This window comes from Culex quinquefasciatus, chromosome 2 (genome assembly GCF_015732765.1).
Source record: "Culex quinquefasciatus strain JHB chromosome 2, VPISU_Cqui_1.0_pri_paternal, whole genome shotgun sequence".
NCBI classification, from domain to species: domain Eukaryota; kingdom Metazoa; phylum Arthropoda; class Insecta; order Diptera; family Culicidae; genus Culex; species Culex quinquefasciatus.
In genome coordinates this window covers 202,782,799-202,789,802 of record NC_051862.1, presented here as the reverse complement: position 1 = coordinate 202,789,802, position 7,004 = coordinate 202,782,799, and positions in this window count along the sequence as shown.

Here is a 7,004-nt window from a genome sequence, read left to right as displayed (position 1 = left end):
GATTTTTAGATTTTTAGATTTTTAGATTTTTAGATTTTTAGATTTTTAGATTTTTAGATTTTTAGATTTTTAGATTTTTAGATTTTTAGATTTTTAGATTTTTAGATTTTTAGATTTTTAGATTTTTAGATTTTAGATTTTTAGATTTTTAGATTTTTAGATTTTTAGATTTTTAGATTTTTAGATTTTTAGATTTTTAGATTTTTAGATTTTTAGATTTTTAGATTTTTAGATTTTTAGATTTTTAGATTTTTAGATTTTAGATTTTTAGATTTTTAGATTTTTAGATTTTTAGATTTTTAGATTTTTAGATTTTTAGATTTTTAGATTTTTAGATTTTTAGATTTTTAGATTTTTAGATTTTTAGATTTTTAGATTTTTAGATTTTTAGATTTTTAGATTTTTAGATTTTTAGATTTTTAGATTTTTTGATTTTTAGATTTTTAGATTTTTAGATTTTTAGATTTTTAGATTTAGATTTTTGGATTTTTAAATTTTTAGATATTAGATTTTTAGATTTTTAGATTTTTAGATTTTTAGATTTTTAGATTTTTAGATTTTTAGATTTTTAGATTTTTAGATTTTTAGATTTTTAGATTTTTAGATTTTTAGATTTTTAGATTTTTAGATTTTTAGATTTTTAGATTTTTAGATTTTTAGATTTTTAGATTTTTAGATTTTTAGATTTTTAGATTTTTAGATTTTTAGATTTTTAGATTTTAGATTTTTAGATTTTTAGATTTTTAGATTTTTAGATTTTTAGATTTTAGATTTTTAGATTTTTAGATTTTTAGATTTTAGATTTTTAGATTTTTAGATTTTTAGATTTTTAGATTTTTAGATTTTTAGATTTTTAGATTTTTAGATTTTTAGATTTTTAGATTTTTAGATTTTTAGATTTTTAGATTTTTAGATTTTTAGATTTTTAGATTTTTAGATTTTTAGATTTTTAGATTTTTAGATTTCTAGATTTTTAGATTTTTAGATTTTTAGATTTTAGATTTTTAGATTTTTAGATTTTTAGATTTTTAGATTTTTAGATTTTTAGATTTTTAGATTTTTAGATTTTTAGATTTTTAGATTTTTAGATTTTTAGATTTTTAGATTTTTAGATTTTTAGATTTTTAGATCTTTAGATTTTTAGATTTTTAGATTTTTAGATTTTTAGATTTTTTGATTTTTTGATTTTTAGATTTTTAGATTTTTAGATTTTTAGATTTTTAGATTTAGATTTTTGGATTTTTAAATTTTTAGATATTAGATTTTTAGATTTTTAGATTTTTAGATTTTTAGATTTTTAGATTTTTAGATTTTTAGATTTTTAGATTTTTAGATTTTTAGATTTTTAGATTTTTAGATTTTTAGATTTTTAGATTTTTAGATTTTTAGATTTTTAGATTTTTAGATTTTTAGATTTTTAGATTTTTAGATTTTTAGATTTTTAGATCTTTAGATTTTTAGATTTTTAGATTTTTAGATTTTTAGATTTTTTGATTTTTAGATTTTTAGATTTTTAGATTTTTAGATTTTTAGATTTAGATTTTTGGATTTTTAAATTTTTAGATATTAGATTTTTAGATTTTTAGATTTTTAGATTTTTAGATTTTTAGATTTTTAGATTTTTAGATTTTTAGATTTTTAGATTTTTAGATTTTTAGATTTTTAGATTTTTAGATTTTTAAATTTTTAGATTTTTAGATTTTTAGATTTTTAGATTTTTAGATTTTTAGATTTTTAAATTTTTAGATTTTTAGATTTTTAGATTTTTAGATTTTTAGATTTTTAGATTTTTAGATTTTTAGATTTTTAGATTTTTAGATTTTTAGATTTTTAGATTTTTAGATTTTTAGATTTTTAGATTTTTAAATTTTTAGATTTTTAGATTTTTAGATTTTTAGATTTTTAGATTTTTAGATTTTAGATTTTTAGATTTTTAGATTTTTAGATTTTTAGATTTTTAGATTTTTAGATTTTTAGATTTTTAGATTTTTAGATTTTTAGATTTTTAGATTTTTAGATTTTTAGATTTTTAGATTTTTAGATTTTTAGATTTTTAGATTTTTAGATTTTTAGATTTTTAGATTTTTAGATTTTTAGATTTTTAGATTTTTAGATTTTTAGATTTTTAGATTTTTAGATTTTTAGATTTTTAGATTTTTAGATTTTTAGATTTTTAGATTTTTAGATTTTTAGATTTTTAGATTTTTAGATTTTTAGATTTTTAGATTTTTAGATTTTTAGATTTTTAGATTTTTAGATTTTTAGATTTTTAGATTTTTAGATTTTTAGATTTTAGATTTTTAGATTTTTAGATTTTTAGATTTTTAAATTTTTAGATTTTTAGATTTTTAGATTTTTAGATTTTTAGATTTTTAGATTTTTAGATTTTTAGATTTTTAGATTTTTAGATTTTTAGATTTTTAGATTTTTAGATTTTTAGATTTTTAGATTTTAGATTTTTAGATTTTTAGATTTTTAGATTTTTAGATTTTTAGATTTTTAGATTTTTAGATTTTTAGATTTTTAGATTTTTAGATTTTTAGATTTTTAGATTTTTAGATTTTTAGATTTTTAGATTTTAGATTTTTAGATTTTTAGATTTTTAGATTTTAGATTTTTAGATTTTTAGATTTTTAGATTTTTAGATTTTTAGATTTTTAGATTTTTAGATTTTTAGATTTTTAGATTTTTAGATTTTTAGATTTTTAGATTTTTAGATTTTTAGATTTTTAGATTTTTAGATTTTTAGATTTTTAGATTTTTAGATTTTTAGATTTTTAGATTTTTAGATTTTTAGATTTTTAGATTTTTAGATTTTTAGATTTTTAGATTTTTAGATTTTTAGATTTTTAGATTTTTAGATTTTTAGATTTTTAGATTTTTAGATTTTTAGATTTTTAGATTTTTAGATTTTTAGATTTTTAGATTTTTAGATTTTTAGATTTTTAGATTTTTAGATTTTTAGATTTTTAGATTTTTAGATTTTAGATTTTTAGATTTTTAGATTTTTAGATTTTTAGATTTTTAGATTTTTAGATTTTTAGATTTTTAGATTTTTAGATTTTTAGATTTTTAGATTTTTAGATTTTTAGATTTTTAGATTTTTAGATTTTTAGATTTTTAGATTTTTAGATTTTTAGATTTTTAGATTTTTAGATTTTTAGATTTTTAGATTTTTAGATTTTTAGATTTTTAGATTTTTAGATTTTTAGATTTTTAGATTTTTAGATTTTTAGATTTTTAGATTTTTAGATTTTTAGATTTTTAGATTTTTAGATTTTTAGATTTTTAGATTTTTAGATTTTTAGATTTTTAGATTTTTAGATTTTTAGATTTTTAGATTTTAGATTTTAGATTTTTAGATTTTTAGATTTTTAGATTTTTAGATTTTTAGATTTTTAGATTTTTAGATTTTTAGATTTTTAGATTTTTAGATTTTTAGATTTTTAGATTTTTAGATTTTTAGATTTTTAGATTTTTAGATTTTTAGATTTTTAGATTTTTAGATTTTTAGATTTTTAGATTTTTAGATTTTTAGATTTTTAGATTTTTAGATTTTAGATTTTTAGATTTTTAGATTTTTAGATTTTTAGATTTTTAGATTTTTAGATTTTTAGATTTTTAGATTTTTAGATTTTAGATTTTAGATTTTTAGATTTTTAGATTTTTAGATTTTTAGATTTTTAGATTTTTAGATTTTTAGATTTTTAGATTTTTAGATTTTTAGATTTTTAGATTTTTAGATTTTTAGATTTTTAGATTTTTAGATTTTTAGATTTTAGATTTTTAGATTTTTAGATTTTTAGATTTTTAGATTTTTAGATTTTAGATTTTTAGATTTTTAGATTTTTAGATTTTTAGATTTTTAGATTTTTAGATTTTTAGATTTTTAGATTTTTAGATTTTTAGATTTTAGATTTTTAGATTTTTAGATTTTTAGATTTTTAGATTTTTAGATTTTTAGATTTTTAGATTTTTAGATTTTTAGATTTTTAGATTTTTAGATTTTTAGATTTTTAGATTTTTAGATTTTTAGATTTTTAGATTTTTAGATTTTTAGATTTTTAGATTTTTAGATTTTTAGATTTTTAGATTTTTAGATTTTTAGATTTTTAGATTTTTTTTTTAGATTTTTAGATTTTTAGATTTTTAGATTTTTAGATTTTTAGATTTTTAGATTTTTAGATTTTTAGATTTTTAGATTTTTAGATTTTTAGATTTTTAGATTTTTAGATTTTTAGATTTTTAGATTTTTAGATTTTAGATTTTTAGATTTTTAGATTTTTAGATTTTTAGATTTTTAGATTTTTAGATTTTTAGATTTTTAGATTTTTAGATTTTTAGATTTTTAGATTTTTAGATTTTTAGATTTTTAGATTTTTAGATTTTTAGATTTTTAGATTTTTAGATTTTTAGATTTTTAGATTTTTAGATTTTTAGATTTTTAGATTTTTAGATTTTTAGATTTTTAGATTTTTAGATTTTTAGATTTTTAGATTTTTAGATTTTTAGATTTTTAGATTTTTAGATTTTTAGATTTTTAGATTTTTAGATTTTAGATTTTTTTTTTAGATTTTTAGATTTTTAGATTTTTAGATTTTTAGATTTTTAGATTTTTAGATTTTTAGATTTTTAGATTTTTAGATTTTTAGATTTTTAGATTTTTAGATTTTTAGATTTTTAGATTTTTAGATTTTTAGATTTTTAGATTTTTAGATTTTTAGATTTTTAGATTTTTAGATTTTTAGATTTTTAGATTTTTAGATTTTTAGATTTTTAGATTTTTAGATTTTTAGATTTTTAGATTTTTAGATTTTTTTTTTAGATTTTTAGATTTTTAGATTTTTAGATTTTTAGATTTTTAGATTTTTAGATTTTAGATTTTTAGATTTTTAGATTTTTAGATTTTTAGATTTTTAGATTTTTAGATTTTTAGATTTTTAGATTTTTAGATTTTTAGATTTTTAGATTTTTAGATTTTTAGATTTTTAGATTTTTAGATTTTTAGATTTTTAGATTTTTAGATTTTTAGATTTTTAGATTTTTAGATTTTTAGATTTTAGATTTTTAGATTTTTAGATTTTTAGATTTTTAGATTTTTAGATTTTTAGATTTTAGATTTTTAGATTTTTAGATTTTTAGATTTTTAGATTTTTAGATTTTTAGATTTTTAGATTTTTAGATTTTTAGATTTTTAGATTTTTAGATTTTAGATTTTTAGATTTTTAGATTTTTAGATTTTTAGATTTTTAGATTTTTAGATTTTTAGATTTTTAGATTTTTAGATTTTTAGATTTTTAGATTTTTAGATTTTTAGATTTTTAGATTTTTAGATTTTTAGATTTTTAGATTTTTAGATTTTTAGATTTTTAGATTTTTAGATTTTAGATTTTTAGATTTTTAGATTTTTAGATTTTTAGATTTTTAGATTTTTAGATTTTTAGATTTTTAGATTTTTAGATTTTTAGATTTTTAGATTTTTAGATTTTTAGATTTTTAGATTTTTAGATTTTTAGATTTTTAGATTTTTAGATTTTTAGATTTTTAGATTTTTAGATTTTTAGATTTTTAGATTTTAGATTTTTAGATTTTTAGATTTTTAGATTTTTAGATTTTTAGATTTTTAGATTTTTAGATTTTTAGATTTTTAGATTTTTAGATTTTTAGATTTTTAGATTTTTAGATTTTTAGATTTTTAGATTTTTAGATTTTTAGATTTTTAGATTTTTAGATTTTTAGATTTTTAGATTTTTAGATTTTTAGATTTTTAGATTTTTAGATTTTTAGATTTTTAGATTTTTAGATTTTTAGATTTTTAGATTTTTAGATTTTTAGATTTTTAGATTTTTAGATTTTTAGATTTTTAGATTTTTAGATTTTTAGATTTTTAGATTTTTAGATTTTTAGATTTTTAGATTTTTAGATTTTAGATTTTTAGATTTTTAGATTTTTAGATTTTTAGATTTTTAGATTTTTAGATTTTTAGATTTTTAGATTTTTAGATTTTAGATTTTTAGATTTTTAGATTTTTAGATTTTTAGATTTTTAGATTTTTAGATTTTTAGATTTTTAGATTTTTAGATTTTTAGATTTTTTTTTTAGATTTTTAGATTTTTAGATTTTTAGATTTTTAGATTTTTAGATTTTAGATTTTTAGATTTTTAGATTTTTAGATTTTTAGATTTTTAGATTTTTAGATTTTTAGATTTTTAGATTTTTAGATTTTAGATTTTTAGATTTTTAGATTTTTAGATTTTTAGATTTTTAGATTTTTAGATTTTTAGATTTTTAGATTTTTAGATTTTTAGATTTTTAGATTTTTAGATTTTTAGATTTTTAGATTTTTAGATTTTTAGATTTTTAGATTTTTAGATTTTTAGATTTTTAGATTTTTAGATTTTTAGATTTTTAGATTTTTAGATTTTTAGATTTTTAGATTTTTAGATTTTTAGATTTTTAGATTTTTAGATTTTTAGATTTTTAGATTTTTAGATTTTTAGATTTTTAGATTTTTAGATTTTTAGATTTTTAGATTTTTAGATTTTTAGATTTTTAGATTTTTAGATTTTTAGATTTTTAGATTTTTAGATTTTTAGATTTTTAGATTTTTAGATTTTTAGATTTTTAGATTTTTAGATTTTTAGATTTTTAGATTTTTAGATTTTTAGATTTTTAGATTTTTAGATTTTTAGATTTTTAGATTTTTAGATTTTTAGATTTTTAGATTTTTAGATTTTTAGATTTTTAGATTTTTAGATTTTTAGATTTTTAGATTTTTAGATTTTTAGATTTTTAGATTTTTAGATTTTTAGATTTTTAGATTTTTAGATTTTTAGATTTTTAGATTTTTAGATTTTTAGATTTTTAGATTTTTAGATTTTTAGATTTTTAGATTTTTAGATTTTTAGATTTTTAGATTTTTAGATTTTTAGATTTTTAGATTTTTAGATTTTTAGATTTTTAGATTTTAGATTTTTAGATTTTTAGATTTTTAGATTTTTAGA